Source organism: Cryptotermes secundus, unplaced genomic scaffold (genome assembly GCF_002891405.2).
Source record: "Cryptotermes secundus unplaced genomic scaffold, Csec_1.0 scaffold1720, whole genome shotgun sequence".
In the NCBI taxonomy this organism is placed as follows: Eukaryota; Metazoa; Arthropoda; class Insecta; order Blattodea; family Kalotermitidae; genus Cryptotermes; species Cryptotermes secundus.
Window position 1 is genome coordinate 337,819 of NW_019739001.1, and position 24,038 is coordinate 361,856.

At 40.6% G+C, this 24,038-nt stretch overlaps 1 long non-coding RNA gene across 1 annotated transcript in view; it reads left to right on the top strand.

The window, feature by feature from the left end:
- Positions 1 to 24,038, top strand: part of LOC111871572 — a 374,128-nt gene that overhangs the window by 165,600 nt on the left and 184,490 nt on the right. The window contains exon 2 of the long non-coding RNA XR_002844055.2: positions 2,963 to 2,996. This is a non-coding gene — a long non-coding RNA (uncharacterized LOC111871572). The remainder of the gene's footprint in view (positions 1 to 2,962; positions 2,997 to 24,038) is intronic.

The window sequence follows — 24,038 nt, forward strand, 5'->3', positions numbered from 1 at the left end:
TATCGTTAAGATTCGACGTTGTATACGGTCTTCTCTGTATGGGTGTGGAACTTGGTCTCTGACATTAAGGGAGGAATATAGACTGAGGGTGTTTGAGAACAGAGTGCTGAGGGGAATATTTGGACCGAAGAGAGATGAAGTGATGGGAAGTTGGAGAAAACTGCATAATGAGGAGCTTCATAAGTTGTACTCTTCTCCAAGTATAATTAGAATGATCACGTCAAGGATGAGGTGGGCAGGGCATGTAACACGAATGGGGGAGGACAGGAATGCATATAAGATATTGGTGGGAAAGCCAGAAGGAAAGAGACCAGTGGTAAGACAAGGCGTACGTGGGTGGACAATATTAAAATGGATCTTAGAGAGATAGGATGGGATGAATTGCATTGATCTGGCTCAGGATAGGGACCAGTGGAGGGCTCTTGTGAACACGGTAATGAACCTTCGGGTTCAATAAAATGCTGGGAAATTCTTGAGTAGCTGCAGAATTGGCTGATTCTCAAGAAGGGCTCAGCTCCAAGATTGAGTGAGCAATGGCTCGATGTAGATCCTGAAAGCATTTTAAAATAAACCACAGAAGTAAACTAAAGGTACTATACATAGAGACTTCTTAATTGTAAACATTATTTAATTCCACGAACAAATATACATGTACACAAGAAAATTGTCAAGAGATTCCTCTTGGTCCCTCCGATCTGTGTTTGATATTATGAAATATACCTCACGTGCCCCTTATGTATCTCATTGTATATCCTGTTAAGAATCACCAATTTTGTATCTTCTTCTTATGTAACGGCTTCAAGAACCTTTGCCAGGACAGAGACAAGAAACAGAGAAGAAATGAGGTTATCTTACTCATATCAATTGCTCATTTATCTCAGATCCACGTATTTCTTTATCTGTTTATTTTATTTGAAAGAGATACACGATTTAAGTATTTATTATCCTCTACCATTTCAGTAATTGCCTGGTTTCCATGGTAACTGGGATCGAAAATATACCCTCAGGTTCAGTTTAAGGAATGTCTCGAGAGACATTACGCTTTCAGACAAAGAACATATAAAGAACTTTCTAGCAATTTTGGGATATAAAATTAGTCGTACTGTTTATAGTGCCTTGTTACATATAAAGGAGTTGGGGATTAATATGGAATGTTTCGCTGTAGGTTGCAGAAAGAGACACAGACAGAGAATCGATGCCGGAGCATTCTGAATATTAATTTTGGAATTGACTGAAGTTAGCAACATGTACATGTCGTTAAGAGAACAGGCGTACCCTTACATACCGCTTTCCTACTGGGGAAGTTTCGAATATAACGGAAATAACACACGTTAGACTTACCATCCGAATTTTCGGATTTACAGCTCTAAACTCGAATTTAGAAACTTGGGCAGCTTATTCATAAAAACTAAGAACCCCCAACGATTGCTCTTTCGGCATCATCTCCCAAGTTCAGCCTACAACAAAAATCTCCCATGTTCAGAGCTCGCATGTTGGAATTCGACGAGAGGCTCGAGATGTCGCATTTTGATTAAATATTAATTTAATCGTTTATGAAAGTTATAAATATTGTCATAACTCGAATCATAACCATAAAAAATCCATGATTAAATGTTAGTAAATTTACTTATATTTAATATTTTTAACTGTTGAACTGTTGAATACTACGATAATTCATTTTCCTTCATCAATTCTATAACATTGTGACATATTTACCCGTTACTAGGCAACGACTCGGTGAACATATTTTCGTGAAAGCATACGAGCAAAATTTGGATGTTCATTGCTAAGCAATGATCAGTAAACAATTCTTTTTAGCAACAGGGATCCTGTGTTTTCTACTTGGTCCTCGCCGAGTGTTTATGAAGGGACAAATAGAATCGTTGGGGTCGAATACCTCCACCGTGACCCTACGAGTCGCAGGAGGCGACGAAAAGGGAAGTTTCAAACCTGAGACAGTAAAATATGGTCGCGTCTCCCAAGGGACTCAGACCTCAGAAAGACTGCACTGGCAAGGGCCGGCACCTTATACAAAAGGCAGAGCCGTCCTCTCGTCAGAGAGGGAGCCCCATAAGAACGAGACCGTAATTGCCAAATAGTAATAAATATCTGGTCATGAGCCCCAGATGGGGCTCGACACCGAGATTTACTAACTGACCGTCAGTCGCAATGTGTCTTGGACTTGGACTTGGACTTGGACACTTGAATTGGGTGCTGTCGAGAACTGGGTCGAGTTTTGGAGATGACAATCGAAAGTGACTGAGAAAATATAGCAAGACAGGAATTAGACTGCGACAAGAACACTCCATGTAGATTTGAAGTTACAGTGAGACTTATAAATCCGTTGCCAGGATACGACTAGTTGTAACGGTGAACTGAAAATTGTGTACATCAGCAATAGCGCTGTATTGCATGTAGTCTCGAGTTGTGTGAATAAGATGCCAATGAATCCAATTATCCAATCCAGAATCCGTCTTTATAAGTCACGCACATCCCCTTTACATATGATTAACCCTAGAGTTACAGGTTAGGTTTGGTTAAAATATTGAAAAATTGGGTCCGAGTTTCGAGTTCTAGGAACGAACACACCTGTGATAATGGGCTTCTGTTACGAATTTACGACACGTTTTCGAGAACACGTTGCGTGTAAGCCCGGATTTCGACTGCATCATCTGGTGGGGTGTTGCTCAAAGAGTACTCCCGTAAAGTTCACTTGCATTTCAGAAGAATACCTTGTTTCTGTATCGAGGGAAGGAGAGGGTATCAGTCAGTTCTGTCAAAAACCTGGAAGTTACTGTCACCCCGCTTCTACAGTGAAGATGGAGGTAGTGCGTATTTTCCGAATAGGTGATAAATATCAGATTATAATGCGGAACATTCCAGAATACAGTGATCATTTTCCTCGCAAGTTGGAACCTCAGATTTCTAGCTAAGAACTAATGTTAATATTTCTGCTTTTCAGGTCTCGGAGGACAATTATGCACAGGCTTCTTAAGGTAAGAAATCTAACAGTAGTTCTTACTAATCTTCTGGAATAGAACTTATTTCCATGAAACACAAATATCGTTGGTTTGTCATAATGTACTGAAAGAAGGTCTGAAGTGTGGAAAATCCTCTCGCTATGAAACCCAAATATTCCTCAATAACTTCTTCATTTTATATGGTTCCTTATAAAAATTGTCATGGACGAAGCTTAAGTCTACCGAAGCTTCCTTTCAACAAGATGACGCAAAGTGCCACACATCTAATGGAAGCATGGAGAAAATTGAAAGTTTTTCGATGATCGATTAATTTCGAAAAATCTGTATCCGCCAAAGATTACAAGACCTGACACCTCCTAATTTTTTATTGTTGGGTTTACTGGAGGGTCATTTATACAGAAATAATTTAATGCCCTCAAAGAGGCTATACGGCGGGAGGTTTCTGCCATTACCGATGTCATATTACTAGATGTCTTCTCCAATTTGCAGACTCGCATACAAAAGTAATTGGATGATTGAGGGGGCTATTTCAGCATATATTTTAGGAAGTCCTTATTTTTTAATATACACGGTAAGTACATGTCAATTTTCATAGGGAACCGTACAAAAATTGAAAAGATGCTGAGGAATGTTTCAGTTTCCTAGCATGAGAATCACCCTGTAGTTTCTCTCTTGGGAAAACATTATTCGAATAGTTCCAGATATTTTTGTAGTGAGTGTGTGTGTGTATGTGTGTATAACGATCTCTGCCAACTGTTATTGAAATGAGTTTCCTTTGCATTTCCATCTGTCGCCACTTCGATTAGAACGCCAGGCAAGACGCCAAAATTATCTGCTTATATTCTGACGTATCGCTAAGGGAGATTAATTATACGTCCGGTCTGCTAGAAAATGAGCCCAATTCCAGTAACCCGCAGGAAGCTGGAGCCATTCAGGAGAGAAGTTTTACTGAAATCGTAATCAGTCACAATGACATTTATTATTGGAGAGACAAAGTGAAATGGTCACTGGAAAAGAAATCCCGCAGAATATAGTGTAAACCTAGCAAATTTCATGGCATATCTTATTCCGTGGTACGACCCTCTAACGGTTCCGCAGTGGATGTCTGTATAGTGTCGAAACTAAACTGTGGGACATGTATCCGGTTTCGTGGTGAGTTTAGAGTAAAAACGAAATAAAGCACTTCATGATATTGGTCAGAATTTCACTGAAAGTTAAGTGAATGGTTCGGTCTTCGAAGTTCGATGTGTCTGAGGAATAAGTCGCCTCCATTTTCAGGGTCGAAGATTATGGCGAGTAGGAAATAAAAACGTTGTTCCTTTCTGAAATACATGACACTACATCGCAGAAGGTCGTACTCTTCATAGTCTTTCGCTCTGAGGACTTCAAATTCAACAAGTCCTCAGAAATTATTTGCCTACAATTGTAGCTCTTCCATAGTCCGAGCGCAGAGTTGTGTGTAACAGCCTAATTATCAATGTTAGCTTATTATTTTGACAAAGTGAAGAAATAAGAATAAGAATGGGGTGAGGAAACTCAGCCTCGTGAGGATAATTGAAGAGCTATTTCAAGGAAATAGCGGCTCCGGTCTAGAAAACCGAGATTGACGGCCGTGGGGATTCGTTACACTGACCAAGTGACACCCTCTATCCGCAAAAGTTGGCTCTAAATTCGCCGCCAAGCGGCGGCCGCTCGGTCGGTATAGTTCGCTTGCGGACTACGGGCCACGGAGTTTTTTTTGTATAGGATGAGGAAATTTGTATAAAAGAAGGAAAATGAAATGAAAGTCATCGAGAACAATAAGATAGAGGTTCCCAAGACTTATTTTTTTAAATTGAGATTAATAATAAACTTGAGGCAAATTAAAATTTATATTGAAGATTAGAATCTCTGTATACAAAGTGCCCGCAGCCTAAGAGTTAGAATACAAAATAAGAAGGTAATTACTGAAATAACAACGTAGCCACTAATTTTCAAAATACAAAACCTTTTGTGACAGTTGACTGTGGCTCCCGCTTAACCCTTAATTTATGAACGTGTCTCAAACAGTTTTAGCTCTCAAAATCGTTAGCTTACAGCTCCTTCCTCTCCCAAACTACCATTGTACCCTAATCCAACCGCTGTATCATAACAAATCTTACTCTGGTTATGAGACATAGGAATCCATTTACTGTGTTATCTTGGATCTTAAATACATAATTCAGTTCCTTACACAGCATACGGTATTGAGATGTGTTTCGTCTATTAATATCGTAATCATTGTTATGGCATATAAATTTGTTCATTAACACTGCGCCGGGGAAGCCGTTACTCTGGACATAATGGCCCAATTTGGTCCGGCGCGCTCATCTGACATTAATAACATTTGTTACCACGAACTAATTTCAAACAAAATTCTAAAGATAGCTAGGAAATGGCGTGACGAGCGCTCTCCTAAACACGCCTCCTGTAAACATTGTACGGCAGGGGGATACAGTGGTTTATATTTCAGTATAGAATTTGAGAGCTAATGAGAATTTACTTGCAGCCAATGCCAGGCTGACATTCTCCATGTACATATATAAATAAAGTTGAATCCGAAAGCTAAATATTAAATGTATAAAATCATTGTTATGTGCCATAGATTAGTCGGATAGACCTGACTTCTCTTCGACAAGGCCTGGGTTTCACCCCGAATGATTTCATGTAAAAATGTTGGTTAATATAATGCCATTGGAACAGATTTCTCCCTGATTTTCTTCGTTCCTCCCCTGCAAAATTTTATACCAACGTTGCCCCATATTGATCTGTCATCCCTGTGTTGTGTATTTATTTTCATTGACTAATACAAATACTCCAATCAAATTTATGGCAAGAATAAAATGAATCAGTTAACCAATTCCTAGAACACAGAAGAAAACAGTTCAAATTTTTAAAGTATTTTGCTCATTTTTGCAACCGAAAACTTGGGTTTTTAGTATCACAGGGGCGCAGCTCTGGTCAGGGGCCTCATTGTCCAGACCACACCCTATTATTCAGCTTCTTTAAGATCAATTTTAATATTTTCTTTCCTCATAAACTAAGATATCTTATGTGACTCTTTCTTTGAGATTTCCCAAAGAAAATTCTGCATGCACTATTTAAGTTTCTTGCGCCTGCTACGGGGAGGTACCTTCCTTGATATCATGAAACTAACACAGTTCGTTGGATTTGAGAGTCTCATATATTCTGAAATATAGAGCCACATAGCCAGTTGAACGCTCCGTCTGAGACATGAACTGTTTTCGTTCGCTCGACCGCTGGAATCGTGAGTTCTTATCCCACTCGCGGCATGGATGTCTGTGTGTGCGTTTATTCTGTGCTTGTCTTGTCCTATGTGTAGGTAGCAGCCATGCTGATCCCTCGTCCAAGGAATCCTACCGTCTGTCTAAAATGTTTACGAAACTGATGAACAGGCCAAGATCCATTAATGTCAATGATGAATGAATGAATTAAGTCCGTTGAATATCACTGTATTCTGTTTCCTTATAGTTTCTTGCTTTTTATTTTTGGCACTGAAAATGGAGGCATTGTATTCCTCAAAAAAGATGTGTCAACTTTCAACAGACTACACAGCGTTATGTCGCAGAAAACAGATAACTTCTAATAATTTTTACACCTGCTCTAGGACCCATTCAGCCACCCTTCCACTGGTCACAGTTAATTCTTTCTCTGGGTGTTAAGCGGTCGGGGCGTGAAGCTAACCACTCACCTCGAACTAGCGCCGTGGTCAACAATAATTGGATCGATGCATCCACTCCCCCATACGTCTTGATGTCATAGTGTTTAATTAGTTAGGCATAGGGACAACTCTGCCTTTACCTTTTTTTCCCTTGGCACTACAGCCCCAGTGGGCCTAGGCCTACCTCCATGAACTTCTCCGTTTACTTCGGTTTTTCTAGATCTTAGACATTCGGTAGGACTCCTTGGGCGGGTGATCAGCTCGTCGAAAGGCCTCTACCTGTACACAAACACAGAAAAACGTACATACACAAACTAAACATCCATGCCCTGAGTGGGATTCGAACCCATGATCCCGGTTTCCAAGCGGACGAAGACAGTGGATGCCTTAGACCGCTCGGCTACCGTGACCGGCAGTGTATAAGAATAATATATAAGAATTCAGTCCGTACCTCACAGGAAACAGATCCGAAACCACAAACCCGGCTTCAGAGCGAGCGAAGACAGTGCATGCCTTAGACCGCTCTGCTACCGTGACCGGCACCTTTACCTTTCTTTACCTTTACAAATTACGAAGTCATTAGCTACTGGAACAAAACTTGTACTGAGGGTGGTCGTTGCCTTAATTTCTGCAGCCTTGTGTGATGACGCCGGGAGCTCAAGCAGTCGCCTGTTACAGCCCAGAGAGACAGAGGGACGTTTATAAGAGGATTAGGAATTTTGCCTCTGAAGCCAAATTAATGAGACTCATTTGGAGCAGAGGCCGAAAATGGAAGGCCGAGAACCGATTATCCATTGTGAAAATTCGAGATTCTGAATAAAAGCCTGACAGGCGACTCACGGCAATCAGTTTATATTACAACGTAGAGTTTGGATTTGACCAAAGGCCAATTCAGAGGACATTAACCACAATTTAAATACTTCGGGTACTGTGTAGTGATAAGTGAATTTCAATATTTATAAAGAATATCTTATGAAATAACATTTGCAAAATGCTTGGGTAAATGTGAGCTTAGCTGTACAGTAACGTGATAAACTTTTATTCCAGTTCGTCGAGGGACTGTGTTAGAAGCAGGAAGGTTGCAGTTTCGATTCCCGATGAGTTCATTGGATTTTTCAGTTGACCTAGTCTTTCAAGCCCTACTACGTATGTTCTTGGGGTCGACTCAGACTTTAACAGAAATGAGTGCCAGGATTTTCTGTGGAGAGTAAAGGGCGGTTAAGATTTAGGTAGGCGGACAATATTAGAATGGATCTTAGAAAGGTAGGATGGGATGGTATTGATTGGATTGATCTGGTTCAGGGACCAGTGGAGGGCTCTTGTGAACACGGTAATGAACCTTCGGGTTCCATAAAATGCTGGGAGTAGCTGCAGAATTGGCGGCTCCTCCAGAAAGGCTCAGCTCCTTGTGTAAGTAAAGGGCGGCGGGCGCGTAAGGCTGATAAGCTTATCGTCATTTGCGAGCCGATTTTCTAGAAGATGTGAAACCTCGACGTTTCATGACCTTATAGGCCTTCATGGCCTATTACAAGGAAAACTTTATCTTTTTTATGTAAGTACTAATAACGCAATGATTATAGGGAACTCACTCTCCTTTGTTTAGTTATCTAGAAGTAGAAATTCGTAAAATTTAAGAGAAAGTCTATTAAACAAAAGCGGTGTTTAATTTTTTCTCAATTGTCGACAAATTTTGTGAAAATTACGTTCGAGATGAGCCCAGAGATGCATGTAGGTCTTCAAGCAATGTGCCAGTTACGTCTGTCCGATTTTAACCAACATTCTTTCAAGGAATCTGAGTGTAACTCTTTTCGGAAGAAAATTTTAATGCATAACCCGAAAAGACGTTGAAACATACGGCGTCCGCACTAAGATGGAGGAACCAGTATATTCTTAGACAGGACGGAACAACCAAAACATGACCTAACCTTTGAAGACGAAGATGGAAATTTAACCAGCATTATAATATGTCAACAGATTTCAGTAAAAGCCCTCAGCACCAAATTTCATAAGAATCTATTTAGCATTTTCTCGAGATTTTGCTCGCTGATACATAAGGCTCATATAGGACAATAGAGAGAGCGAAGCGAATAGACGCATTTTTGTAACTCCGCTTTCCGAGCTCGCTACAGGAGCACCATGAATTGCAATGACCTAGTTACAATTATTATCTTAAAGCAGATCATACGCTATGTCCTTTCCCGTTAGAGCGGGATGGTGTAGCGGCAGAGCACTACAGTTGTACTTGGGAGAAGTCCTGGTCGTTCGGTTGCGACATCGGATATAATGACTGAAAATTTTTTCCTGGTTTTTCCGAGCCTCATCAGACTAATATCACGATATTACCTCCTTAAAGTCACAACTTCTTGCTTCTACATCCTAGCACTGACTGCTACAAAATCCGAGATACTGGCACGAAATAAATCGCTCGAAACACAATCATTCTTGTATAAAGTACACGTAAGTAAGTAAAGGTAGGCGTGTACCAGGCCGTGAAGGCCCATAGGGTTGTAACATATTGAGGCTCCCACATTTTCTAGACATTCGGCTCATAGATGTCGGTAAGATTGTCAGCCTTAAGCTCCGGCCGCCCTTTGCCCCCAAGAACATTCGTGGTACTCATTTCTGTTAGAGGCTGAGTCGAACCCAGGACCATAGTGCGGCTGGAAGGATTGGGTAAATTGAAAAAATCCACCTAATCTGGATTCGAACCTGCGACATTCCGGCTAGTAGCATAGTGCCTCAACCAACTACGCTACCGCGTGCACCGCCAATCTTATATTCCTCTATACATTTTACGGATCCACCGCAGAGGCGACATAAAACGTCCTTTCTGTATTTTCACATTGGCTACAACTATATAAATTATTTACTATTGATAAAGAAAGCGCGGATACTTCTGGCATCGCTTGAGCAGCGGTCCTTCCGTATTCCGTCGCTCTTGTGTTCAGTGGATCGAAACACTGGCAAAGACAGCAGAAAGAATAAGGAGCTCTAGTTCTGTGTAATGCGTCTCTATCAGAGCTCAATGTCCAAAGTTAGGAGAAACATCATCATTACTGAAGTTCAGAAGTCAAACGCCAGATGGTAGCACATTCAGTTAAGTACGCAGGCCACGGTAGTTGGTGCGAGGTGCGTTTTATAAGTTTCAGAAGTTTCAGTTGTAATATTTAACCAAACTGACGTACCGTCATTTTCTGGATTGTAACTGAAGAATGTCTCTCCTGCCATCTATGTGCGTCTCTGTAAGTGAAATGAGATGTCGGAGAGAATTTATGCAGAATTTAACAAGTTTGATGCTATATGATTTCCGAGATTCGTAGTGCGCTGAATATGAAGATTACCATCTTCTGAGATGTGAGTACTGGTAGAAAGTCACCAGAGATACGGAGGAACTTTTCTCACCTACTACCAGATTGCGAGATGACATGTCCCAGATTACAGCAAACTCCAAGTTTGTTTCTCTAGAGAATTTCTAAGCTCGAAATTATAAACACGTTCATTGATTGAAACTAAGGTAAAAAAAAGGCAAAGCTATCCCTGTAACCGGCCGTGAAGGCCCATTGGTTTGTGAGGCGTCGAGGCTCCTACATTTTCTAGACAATCAGCTCACAGATGGCGGTGAGGTTGTCAGTCTTACGTGCCGGCCGCCCTTTACCCCACAGGAAGATTCGTGGTACTCATTTCTGTTAGAGGCTGAGTCGACGCCAAGGGCCATAGTGAGGCTGGAAGTATTAGGTAAATTAAAAAAGAATCCATCTCATTGGGACTGGAACCCGCGACTCTTCCGACTTGTAGCATAGTGCCTCAACCAACTACGCTAACACGTATCCCGATTGAAGCTAAGTAAAACTTATGGATCTCGAACTGCGTAAATTCAGCGTACATATACGCATTAATTGAATTCAATGTCTTTCTTGCGGTTGATTGTAATTAACGGAGGAAGTATCAGTGAAAGTGGTGAGGACATTGTTTTAGAAAATATCTCTAATAACGATAGTCCTACTAAAAAAAACTAATAGTAACGCAGCTAATCAAGGAATTTCAAGACCGTTATTGTACTTTAATATTATTCCCAGTTCTGTTTGTATCACAGACTTATCCATAAACTTGACCTTATCTCTGTTCACTGGAATTGTTTTACAAGAATCTTCTATCGATGTTTTCCTTCATATATTATTCTATATTTCTTTCCCTTTTAATTTTTTACACAACCGCATTTCCTTTCCTTTTATCTCCTTCCTCTCCTGTCTCCTCATTTTCTTTATTTTCAACATTTAGTGGGTGATTTAATGTTCTGTCACACGATATAAAGCCTGAAGCTGTCTCTCTCTTGAAATTTACGAGCAATTATCTTAATTACCTTCTCAAGACATTAGGCAAAAGTTCTTTCTTTGCTACGAACTCCGAAAAACGAAGCTCGAGTGTCTGCATATCCATAAAATATATGATTTATTTTAGTGAGTTTATAACAAAGCGAAACTCTTAGAGTATAGGAGATATTTGTAAAGTTCGGAATATTTATTTAAAGATTTTTGTAAGCAAGGTGATGCATTATGTAGTGTAGTAACACAGCCATATTTGTAGCTGGAGTGTGCAAATGAATGCTTCAACGACATCTCGTGTTAAATGTTTAAAGCATCGTGCTAACAGTATTCTATAACGCAAGAGTGTGTTTAGGGTGTTGAGGAGAATCTTTGGACCGAAGGGAGATAAAATGACAGGAGGTTGGAGAAAACTGCTTAATGAGGAGCTTCATAACTTGTACTCTTCTAAAGTATAATTAGAATGGTGAAGCAAAGAGGATGAGGTGGGCAGGGCATGTGGCACGAATGGGGGAGAAGAGGAATGCATATAGGATATTGGTGAGAAAGCCAGAAGGAAAGAGACCACAAATAAGACCAAGGCGTAGGTGGGTGGACAATATTAGAATGGATCTTAGAGAGATAGGATATGATGGTATGAATTGGATAGATCTGGCTCAGGATAGGGACCAGTGGAGGGCTCTTGTGAACACGGTAATGAACCTTCGGGTTCCATAAAATGCTGGGAAATTCTTGAGTAGCTGCAGAATTGGCGGCTCCTCAAGAAGGGCTCAGCTCCACGAATAAGTAAGAGTGTGTCTATGTGATACTCATGATTCTGTGAATTTATTGTTCCTCTCAGCTACATTAACCGGTTGATATTTGAATGAAAACGTAGTTTGTTTCCTGTGAGGTAGGAACTAAATATTTACTTTCATTTAGATCCAGTTCAGCTTTCAGAGAAACAGTCAAAAAAGGCAAAATTTCCCTGTGTTTAACTAATTAAGCACTAATGATACGAAGGCGTATGGGGAAGTTGATGCATTGATTCAGGTATTCTTGACCTCTGCACTAGTTTGAGGTGAGTGGTCAGTTTCACGTCCCGGTAGCTTTACTCCCGTAGAAAGATCCCCAGGTATCCATTGGCCAGTAGACTGGGTGGACCCCAGAATTTGGAAAGGAGGACAATTTTCTTTTACTGTGAATCGAACTCCAATCCCACGGCCGTCCAACCCGTAGCTAGTCACTATGCCGACTGCGCTTTCCCGGCAACAATACAGATGCTAATTAGTGTTAGGTTTCATGTACGAGTACAACGCCGGACTGTGAACTAGAATTCAATTTGCTTCCGGTTTGTCCCGGGACCGGCTAAATCTATCAAGGATTTCCGTGAGTTTCCTTGGTCCTAGAACAAATTTTGAGTTTATAACCAAATTCCACTTTGCACTGAATGTTTCACATGAAGCCACCCACAATTTTGCCCTAATATAGACACCACAGTGTTAAATTAATTTTTCAATTTGATTCACCCCTCCCCCCAATGGTGATATCAAAATTCCGATTTCCTATGCTCGTAGGAGTGTCTGCTGAAGCCACTTTAAACTTGTCTCTCCAACCAACTTTTACCAGTAAAGGCGCATCCACATTACTCGTGCTCGTCGGGAGACTCGTCTGGCTTTTACTTGTGCCCGTACATCTTCGTCCACATTACTTGAGTTGCTCGCCAGGCTCCGGCGCGTGAGGATCCGTATATTTACTCGTAGTGTGTATAGGCTGTAGTCGTATTTTAATTTATTGGCTATAGTTTTTAAATTAAAAATTTATAATTTGCTTGTCTCGTGACTTGTCATATCGTCCACATTACTCGCGAGCATAACGAGTCACACGAGCACGAGTAATGTGGACGCGCCTTAAGACAAAAACGCACTGCCTACGAGGCCTCTAAGCTAGTAAATTTTCTCTGACCCACCCTGTTCCAGTGTGATCAATTTCCCACCTGCATAACCTGTTGTCTGTCTCAGGATTTATGTTATTATTGTCATTCACATTGCCTAGCCGCCTCACAGGTGGTTGCTATCCATTAGGTTCCCTATCAATATTCTTTATATGTTCATTGTCTTTCCCACTCTGGCTGCATGTTCAGCCCATCGCAGTCGTATAGAGGGACCATTACACATCCTGTAGCCTCTAATTCATTTAATACCTAAAGTAACATTTATTCGTCAGATATTCTAAGCATAATTATTCATAAAAATAGAATTTCTCAGTTACCAGATATATATGAGAACTTACCAGGCTAACGAATAAGGACGACACTTCTAAGCATACAAAGTAATATGCTTGTGCAATCTCAAGAAAGGCAAGGACTTGATGAAATCTTAGTTTATTGGTTGTTGTAGCATAAAGAGTTCGTACTGGGAGGAAAGAGACACAAGTCTGTGCAGCAGAGATGTGAGGAATGTGGTCTCTTTCAGGTTTCCCAACCAATTTCTCCATCATCATAATCACCCGGGGCAGGTAAAATAGACCAATCAGTGGCCGCAGTGCCGAGTGGACCCAGTTGGACCCACCCCTCACTAATCGAATTAAAAAAAATAGTATGGTTCTTCTTAAAGCGTTGTAAGGGATATATTTTCTACAAATATAACGTACGTCACAGCTTCAGAATATGCCGTATTACCTACCGATAATATAATTCGCCGTATTCATGCGGCAACTTCTCTGACATCATAGTGGCGCATGTAGCCTAATCAAGTTACTGCAGGCGTATTCGAATTGAATACCTGATCCTGTATTGAGTTCTGAAGCGGCGATGATTCGTACAAGGCTGAGTAATATTAGTGGTAGAGTATGCTTTTAACATTGTGACGAAATTTGTGAAACGAAGATATAAATCCATACACGGTCCTACCCTTACTGGGAATTGAAGCCGTTTCTTCCACTCTGTACTCCTCTTAAGTGACTAAGGTTCTGCTAAAGTGTAATTATTGAAAAGCTTTTTGATCTGAATTCGTCAGTATAGCTACAGTTTATTGGAAGCAACGAGCATGCATTAGTCACGCTGAATTAGGGTGCATTGCTCGCTCCAGTGTTACTTTCATTTCCTCTCCGTACTTGTGTTAATGCGTTCTTAATGCTTTCCTTTTTTGTTTGGAAGTTGGCACGACATCTAACGTGACGAAAATACGATAACGCAATTCGATATCGTTTGTTTGTGCTGCGTTATTCACACTAGAATACGGAATAAACTCATAAGACTTGTGTTACTATGACGGGAGAAAGAAAATGAGTTGTTTCGACAATTGAAAGATGTTTGCATATTGTTGGAAACGAATGGCTTGTTTCGGGTAACGCAACAACAAAAAATTTCGATTAAATCAAATGTGTTCACAGCGTACAACAGATTTATACACAACATTAACAAGCATATAGGTTTACATCTGTGTTTTTTCTGATATATAATTTACAACGGTTACGAGATATTTAACGATACATTCACAGGATTCCTATTGTCTGTGTTCTTTCACAGAATGTGGAAAAACAAACGCCCTTCCAAAACAAAAAAAAACCTCCGTGGTTTTAGTCTGCAAGCGAACTATACCGACCGAGCGACTACCGCTCCTCGGCGATGTTAGTACCAATTTCAGCGGCTAGAGGGTGTCGCGTGGTCAGAGCAACGGATCCCCACGGTCGTTAATTTCGGCTTTCTAGACCGGAGCCGCTATTTCCTTGAAATTGCTCCTCAGTTATTGTCACGAGGCTGAGTGACCCCGTTCTAGACCCACTATTTCTCAGAAAAAATTGGTAGCGCCGGGAATCAAACACGGACCTCTGGATCTGTAGCCAGGAACTCTGACCACTAGACCACATTTCAGAATAGAGAATTATTTTATACGCAGTAAAAAAACTTTCGGGGTTCAGTAAAAGGTGATATTTATGGATTAGTTGAAGGATTATTAGCGTCTCAACATGGACGTTAGTTAGTTAGTTAGCTAGTTAACAGAGAGAGTGTCTAAGTAAAGGCATCCTTGTAACGAGCCGTTGGAGGTCCATAGGGTTGTGGGATGTTGAGGTTCCAATATTTTCTAGACAATCGGCTCAGATAGCGGTTAGGTTGTTAGCCTTAGACGCCGACCGCCCTTAACCCCCAAGAATATTCTAAGAATATTCCTGGTACTCAATTCTTTTAGAGGCTGAGGCGACCCCAGAGCCATGGTGTGGTTGAAAGAATTAGGTTAACTGAAAATAATCAACCTCATCGGGATTCAATCACGCGAACTCCCGGCTTGTAGTATAGAGCCTCAACCAACTACGCTACCGCGTTAATTCCCTTTAAGGAACCAGTCACTGTTTACCATGAGAATCCTACTAAACATATTCAGTTATATTATAGGATAATTCATTAGTCCCTCTAGTAACCTCGACAATAATTTAGAATCATAGTACACTTGTAGTTATATATCTGATCTGTAGAGTGATTCTAAAGTATGGTCCTCATGTCCGGGGAGACCTATGAACTATCCAGTGCAAGAACAAAGTACTATATAACTTTGAATGTTAAAGTAACTGATATTGGTAGGAAAGCCAGAAGGAAGGAGACCACTGGGAAGACCAAGGAATAGGTGGCTGGACAATATTAAAATGTATCTTAGGGAGATACGATTGGATGGTATTGATCGGATCGATCTGATTCAGGATAGGGACCAATGGAGGGCTCTTGTGAATACGATAATGAACCTTCGGGTTCCGTAAAATGCTAGGAAATTCTTGAGTAGCTGCAGAATTGGCGGCTTCCCCAGAAGGTCTCAGTTCCATGAGTAAGTAAAATAACTTATATATATACCAATATGGCTTAAAGCACAAAAGATTGAAATTATAGCTGTATATCCTTAGACGTTTTAAGACCGGACATTCTAGGAACATCATCTCGATAACTGGACTGCGTGCATCAGATCGGCAACTTAACAGAAGCGGTGCGCTTGCGCACTTGGTCAGGGTGACGGAATAATGGGGACAGTTGTACTGCAGTTGGACCGCAACGTCCTGGGCACTGCTGATTAGTTAGTTCAAACATGGGCATGTGGTCTATAGGGGTAGGGGATTGTCTCCCTTGTGATTCACAGCCTTCACACTTGGGTAATATCAGTCATATATTCCTGGATTTCTGTAACTAACTCCATGGAACGTGCCTCTTTTAAAAACTGAATGTACTTTAGCTGGTGAAGATACTTTTTGCAGGATCTGAGATTCTCAGAGCGGCGTTATGAAGATTTATATCTTCTGGGATGTAACATTCTGCAGTCCGTTTGAAGCCAACAGATGCTGAGGTTCCTGCTTCATGCTGTTTTATTCCCTTTCTTACTCTTTAACAATGAAGACGAATCTGATATGTTCCTCCGAAACGTCAGTTAACTTTCACCGGACTACACGTCGTTATGTCGCAGAAGACTGAACTTTTCAAAACCTTTTAAGAATTCATAAGAAAAATATGAAGTACCTTATTATGCAGTGTTCTGTCCTCCTGTTAGTTCCTTTCTTTTGTATTCTGGAAGAATATTGGAGTGACTACATTAAGGAGTTTGATTCCCAGTAGGAAAAAAGCTCCTTCTCTTCTACACAGCATCCAGACAGGTCCTGGGACTATAAAAGCCTCCTTACTAATGAATATCGCCCTCTTTTCGCAAAGGCTAAAGCGATCGGAACGTGAAGCAAATATATCTCATCAGATGCCTAAGTTCTTGATGCATGAAACTTATCTCCACTCTTCCATGAGTGTTTTACTTGTGGCGAACATTTAAACACACGATAATCATTGCTTCTGATGCGCATATAATTACGTACGTAGAAAATAAACTGAATAATGTAATTAAGAACTCAGGCCCCAGACACGTCATACTACTCAGGAGACTGCTCATTAGTCATGACTTCCGTGGGTCTGAAGCAGAAACAAAGGAAAGTTGGTTGTGTGTCTTGTGAACAAACCATGAGAATACTAGCTGCTTCAGTGAATGAACTGCTCTCCCTACAGCAGTCTGGTGACAGGCTAGCGAGTAATAGTTGTCTCTCTTTACTATGAGCATCAATTTCTCCTCCTACATACAAATATTGACTCGCCGTTCTCCACCTGCTCCAGTCCCATCCATTTCTCTCGTTGTTGAATTTTCTACGGAATCAAAGACCATTTTTGGTGACTGCAAGCTCATGGAAACTAGCGCCTGTTAACAAGACACGACCGCCACACACATGCCATCGATGTTCAGTCACAGTCAGTATGATCTATAATTCGTAGTATTGTACTTGCTACCATTCAGTCCAGAACCTCTTGTCTTCTCGTCTGCTGTCCAAAAACATAAAAATTAGAATATACAAAATTATAATTTTGCCTGTAGTTCTGTATGGGTGTGAAACTTGGTCTCTGACATTAAGGGAGGAACATAGACTGAGGGTGTTTGAGAACAGGGTGCTGAGGAGAATATTTGGACCGAAAAGGGATGAAGTGACAGGAGGTTGGAGAAAACTGCATAATGAGGAGCTTCATAACTTGTACTCTTCTCCAAGTATAATTAGAATGATCAAGTCAAGGAGTATGAGGTTGATAGGGTATGTAGCACGAATAGGGGCGATGAGGAATGCATATAGGATATTGGTGGGAAAGCCAGAAGGAAAGAGACCACTGCGAAGATCAAGGCGTAGGTGGGTGGACAATATTAAAATGGATCTTAGAGAGATAGGATGGGATGGTATTGATTGGATTGATCTGGCTCAGGATAGGGACCAGTAGATGGCTCTTGTGAACACGGTAATGAACCTTCGGGTTCCATAAAATACTGGGAAATTCTTGAGTAGCTGCATAATTAGCCGCTCCTCCAGAAGGGCTCAGCTCCATGAGTAAGTAAGTAAGTGCTTGAGCGCTTTAACGGATAGAGGGTGTCGCGTGGTCAGCGCAACGGATCTCCACGGCCGCTAATCTCTGGTTTCTAGACCGGAGCCGCTATTTCCTTGAGATAGCTCCTCAGTGTTCCTCACGAGGCTGAGTGTACTCCGTTCCAGACACATTAATTCCCAGAAAATATGGTAGCGCCTGAAATCGAACCAGGACATATGGATCTGTAGCCAGGAACTCTGACCACTAAACTATAGTGGCGGTTGGCACTAACTACTCCGACAAGAGGCGGTCGCTCGGTCGGTATAGTTCGATTACGGACTACAGGCCACGGTGTTTGTTTTTGTTTACTTGAGCATCCTACTGCACCAGTTCGTAACTCTTTACACACACAATGGAGCCTCCAAATCAGCTTCACAGGTTCTAGTTGAATTGCCACTTGTTCCATGCCTCCGTGTAAAATCAACGATATGTTTCAGACACACAGGGCTATCATCGGGTATATGCGAGGTTTTACGAAAATTTTTACACTATAGAGTAGTTGTATATATCCCTTGATTTTGTACGTCTGGAAATTTTAATGTTTAAACCAATTTTTGTTCCAAGAAGAGGCTCTGAGTCATGGACGTTTCTTGTGAGGTTTCCCCTTTGACTCTGAAGCTGATGATTATATGTTGCTCCGAAACGTCAGTTGACTGTGAACAATCTACATTGTGATTCCAGAAGATAAAGTAATTCATAGTCAGCACTGAGATAACCTAATATCTAATTTACACTTTAAGGAAAAATGAATTAGTGGCTTGTCAAAAATTCTGCCTTGCAAGAGCCCATTCCACTTTCCAGTTCTGAAGAAGTAACTTTGTGGAGAATTTCTTTGAAGATATATTAAAACAGCTGCAGTTGATGGCCGTCTAGTACGAAGCAAACTTTTAAAGTTCACTTCTATTAACCGAACTCGTAACAAGCATTCATTATCAATGCAGGGAGCTGGGAAAAATGAAGTTGAAGAAGGGTGCAGAAATTTATCTGGTGAGAAACTTCATTACTCGTTTTCTTAATTACGATATTTTTAGGATGATAAAGTAAATGTAAGTAGACAGGACATGTAGCACGGAAGTGTAACAGGTAAATTAAGGTAAGATATAAATTGGGCAAGCTTGAAAAATGAGGTCACTTAGGATATCCAGGCGTAGAAGTAAAGATATTATTAAAATGGATCATAAAGAAATAGAATAAGACTTTCCTGTGATGAGTTCACTTAGCTCGGAATGCCGAATTTTGTGAACACGTAATGACCTTAACAAAAACCTCTGATTCATGGGTCAGTTATTAGTTTCATTCCCACAGATCGAACCCCTCTACTTTTCTCTCTAGATTTTGTGTTTTCCTTTCCAGTAGACTTGTCTGTATTCCCCTCCAGTCCGTCTGTCCACACAAATGTTTGTAGTGGTAACCGTGCCGATTCTAGACAGTGACAAGCATTTTGGACAGTTTAACCTCTGCAGATGTGACGTATATGACAGGCTGGGAACAGGGCAGTAGGTGGAGAGGGGGAATCCTTAAATGACGTCATCCGTTCCGTCCATGTGACTTCTTTCCGGGACGTCAGTATAGTTATTTCTGTTAGGAACAATGAATATCAGGTTATGAAGAATGTTTCGGTGATATATTGTACGCGTATTTTATATCCGTTGTTATTGATATCTGGAGCTGTAATGGCAACGGTTGGAAAGGATATTGGGCCAACATCCGGGCCTTAATTGTATCACTGTGTGGGAAGGGGACGCAAGAAAGCATCGGAAGAAATTGAGGTGATATTTGTTGAGAAGTGGGGAAATGGAAGAAGATGTATTTAAGGAACAATCTATTGCCAATCAACGCGTAACCTGTAACATTATCTATGGTTTGTTTATAACGATATTTACCTCTGACTTTCATGCACGCCAATGTTAATAACAATATATCATGAGAAGCATTGGCTGCAGTAAGGAAATTTCGGTTGTTGTAACTTGCAAAATTATAATGTGGAAACATGACATTTGAGTAGAGAGTTCTACTCCATCCATCGACTGAAACCAAGCGTAAAAATAATGGGACATAGCTAACAAAGACAAAAACAGAACACCAGCACATAAAAACATGAACAGTAACAAAATGGCGCTGACTTCAGTTTTAATTTTAATGCTCTGTGTTTCAAAGAAGAAACGAAAAAAGAAACACTCCATGGCTTTAGTCTGCAAGGGAACTATTCCGACCGAGGGACCACCGCTTGGCGGTGAATTTAGTGCTAACTTTAGTGTAATATTGCAAATATTATGTTTTTTGGACATTACACATTTTCCTGTCTTTATCTAAAAACACAACCCTGTTTATTTTTCAAAACACAAAGTTTCGGAGACTGACTTATGTCTCAGTCTTCAGGTAAAACCTACTCAGTTGGGCCCAATCAATAGAGCTAGTCCCTGTCTCCGGACAGGACAGTGTTTTTAATAAAGACAAGATGTTGGATAATGTCCAGAAACATAATTTTTATACTAATGTACTATCGTCACAAATTTTTAGATCTTATTTAGAGTAATGGTGATTTAAAATTATCCCTCAATGCTAGAACAGTGGAAGTTTTTTGTGGAAATCACAGCTAGGTACGGGAGCTGTCCAAATTTCTCGTGGAATTTTCTAAGGACATCTCACTCGTAAAAATAGAAAGAAAATATTTGTGTATAAAATCTCAGAATGGAAGTAACTAATAACTCCATGGAACTGAGCTCTTCTTGAGAAGCTGCCAGTTTTCGCAGTTACTCAAGAATTTTCCAATAATTCATGGAATCCTCAGGTTCATTGTAGTTTTCAAAAGTCCCCTACACTTGTCCCTAGTCTCAGCCAGATTGATCCACTCCATATTACCCCGTCCTATTTCTCTAAGGTCCATTTTAATATTATGCTCCCACCTACGTCTTGGTCTTTCTAGTGGCCCCTCTCCTCACAAAAATCCCATATGCTTTATTTTTCTCTCCCCCCCCCTCCTCTCCATTTATGCTACATCCCCTCTCTAGCTCACCCTCCCTTCGGCTTGATCATTGTAATTATAGTCCGCGAAATTCTTACTTTCCTGCAATAATCCAACAGTATGTGTTTCAGTTGTCTGCGTCAAGAGACCATCCAATGCGCAACTTTCCTTCAGAAGCGAACTCGGTGTGTATGCTTCATCGACTCACGCCTTGATTACGTATAGCAAGGCAGACTCTTACACCGTGTTTAATAGGCAACGGCTCTGGTATGAAAGTGTTGCGTGTAGCTTAATAGTAGCTCTTCTGAAATACATGAAAAGGGGAGATTATTGCATCTACCGCTGTGCATATCCACTGGCTAGCCGACGGTTCCATGACTATAACTCCAACCCCCTGAAACTCCTCTTTTAAATACGAGCATGATACATTCAGCAACAGAAAAAGTAAGGCCTTGCTACATTGGTCGAATTAAAGCAGGCTTTTCGCGTGCATAGTCTGCAAGAGTTTATACCTTCGAAATTTATGTAAGGTTAACATACAGTATATGGTTAGCGTGAGAAAAGTACAAGAACCACTCTCATGTTAGAGAAGTTGCCGCACCAGCAGACGCCAGAAACGACAGTAGATATTAAGATCTAAAGAGAAGAGTAAGTGGTTAATATAAAAAGTATTTAGGTAGCGCTGAGTGTCTGACGACGTTTCAAAATTTGGAATAGTCATGCCTTGTTTTTGTGGTGCAGTATTTCAATAAATGCAAACACCAGGGCTGGTTGAAGAAAGCAGTCTTCTGGGATTTGGCACCGTGTATATGTGGTGTTAACCGACGTTTCGGAGGAACGTATCGCCTCCATCTTCAGGGTAGAATAAAAGATATAAGAAATCTGCAAAGCGAAGTCTGCTTTTACTGGTTCTCACGGTCTCTTCGCTTTGCAGATTTCTTATATCTTTTTTTCTACCCTGAAGATGGAGGCGATACGTTCCTCCGAAACGTCGGTTAGCACCACATATGCACGGTGCCAAATCCCTGAAGACTGCTTTCTTCATAGTCACCACCGTGAAAGCCTCAAATCTTACCAGGGCTGGTTGTATGCACATTGACACAGTGCACACAGCTCAATTAGTTACTAATAGTTAATCTTTAAATAAATAAAACTCTCCTGATTATTTAAATAAACGAAATAGTAATTACATCGAAACAGGGCTTTTGTTAAGAAGCTGTTAGTCGCTCAGGTTGTCGATAAATTCCCTATTATCCAGTACTGTATCCACAAGAGCTGGCCAATAATTTCCATCCTGAAACAGAGAGACATAATGAACACTATTTTGTAACAAGTATTATGTTTTTGGACATTATCCACCGTCTTGTCTATTTATTTTAAAAATCCGTCCTCTTCTTTTTTCAGAACACAATGTTTCGGAGACTGGGAGGTAGGGGCTAGCTCTGTCTATTGGACACAACTGAGTAGGTTTTACCTGAAGATGGGGACAGAATCGAGTCTCCGAAACGTTGTTTTGAAAAATAAACAGGACGATGGATAATGTCCAGAAATATAATATTTGTATTCATGCACTACCGTCACAAACTTTAAGATGTTGCTATTTTTTACAACATTCATTTAAGATCCCATAAATATTTTCTTTCATCTATGTCCTGATTTTTTAAATAGTCTTTTATTTTCGTGTTTTCTGAACAACAAAGTTTTGCAAGAATCCATTTTTTCTCTATTTGTGGCATTTATTTATGAATGATTGATTCATCCAGGGACTATTTAACAATTATCAAATTGAATTGACTTTAACATGAAAAAATGGGAAAATTGTAAGCAGACAGAAATTTGGTTGTGATCTGTTGCACGAACCCGGAATTTTCTTGGAGATGAAAAGAAATCCCATAAAAATCCCCAAGTTGTACATCTCGTAAAGGGTTCTATATCCATGATATGTATACAGTGGCCGTCTTGTAGTGCATTCAATTTCACTCAGTTTCACCTGTCACTTCACAACATGTTTCGGCAACATAGTGCCATCATCAGATGTCCCAATTACATCAATCTATTGCATTGCTTGCCCTCATATGTTTTCACAACACCATTTAAAAAGTATTTAAAAAGTCCGTATTTGTCAACTATGATAAATTTACACTTGCTAAAAGTTGTTAAGATAATTCATCTTATTTGTCTTAATTAAAACTTGCATGTGGTTCATTCACTACGGGGTCTTTTTTCTTATTTTCTGTGTAAACCGCGTCTTGTGATGTGTGTTCCCTTCTTAGCCGCGAGTGTTGTAATTTATATTTCTATATTTTAACATACAATTAGTGATAGGTAATACCCTGAGGTGCTTATGAATACGGCGAATAGGAAGAAACCATTAATCCAGACACAGATCGCCGGAAATGGAGCACGTAGAGCGATGAACTGGACAGCCCTGGAACCACAGATGTGTCTCTCCTTCGAGAGTAAGAATGTTTTCACCAACATAAAACATCGTCACCTATCTGTGGGTTATTCTGGTCCGCAGTGATCACAACTACGCCCCACCCTGGCGGCTCCCATCCGCCGTTTGACATTCTCGTGTGTCGACCTGCAAGAGTCGAAGGAGATAGATCGATATGGTCCACATTGACACTACGGTTAGGTGACGCTTATATAGGATGTCCAAGAAATCAGGGTACTTTGAAGAACAGCATTCATAATTACAACTTAAATGTGATTCGATCTCCTGCATCGTGATCCTGTATAGTCCTAGAGGAGGAACCTGAAGTTTAGGAGGTTCATATTGTCTCCATCTTCAGGATTGTAGTGTGTAGTGTGAGAAACTAGATTTAATGTAGGACTGCAGGTAGGGTGTAAGGAAGATGATATTTCAGAGCTATGTTACTGCCAATTCAGGCCGCTATTCGTCTGTTTCTCACCGCGGTGGCCAGGTTCGATTTCCGGTTAGATCATCTGCGATTTGTGCTGGAGGAAGTGGCACTAGGGCAGGTTTTCTCTGAATAATTCGTTTCTCCCTGCCGATCATCATTTAAGACTGATCAACGTTGATCATCTATCATTCGGGGTCAACGTACCAAGTAGACTCTGTCTCATTTCACCCCCAAGAAGCTAAGAAAACAAACAAACTAGATGCAGTTATTTGTCGTGAATGCGAACTGCATGAAACAAA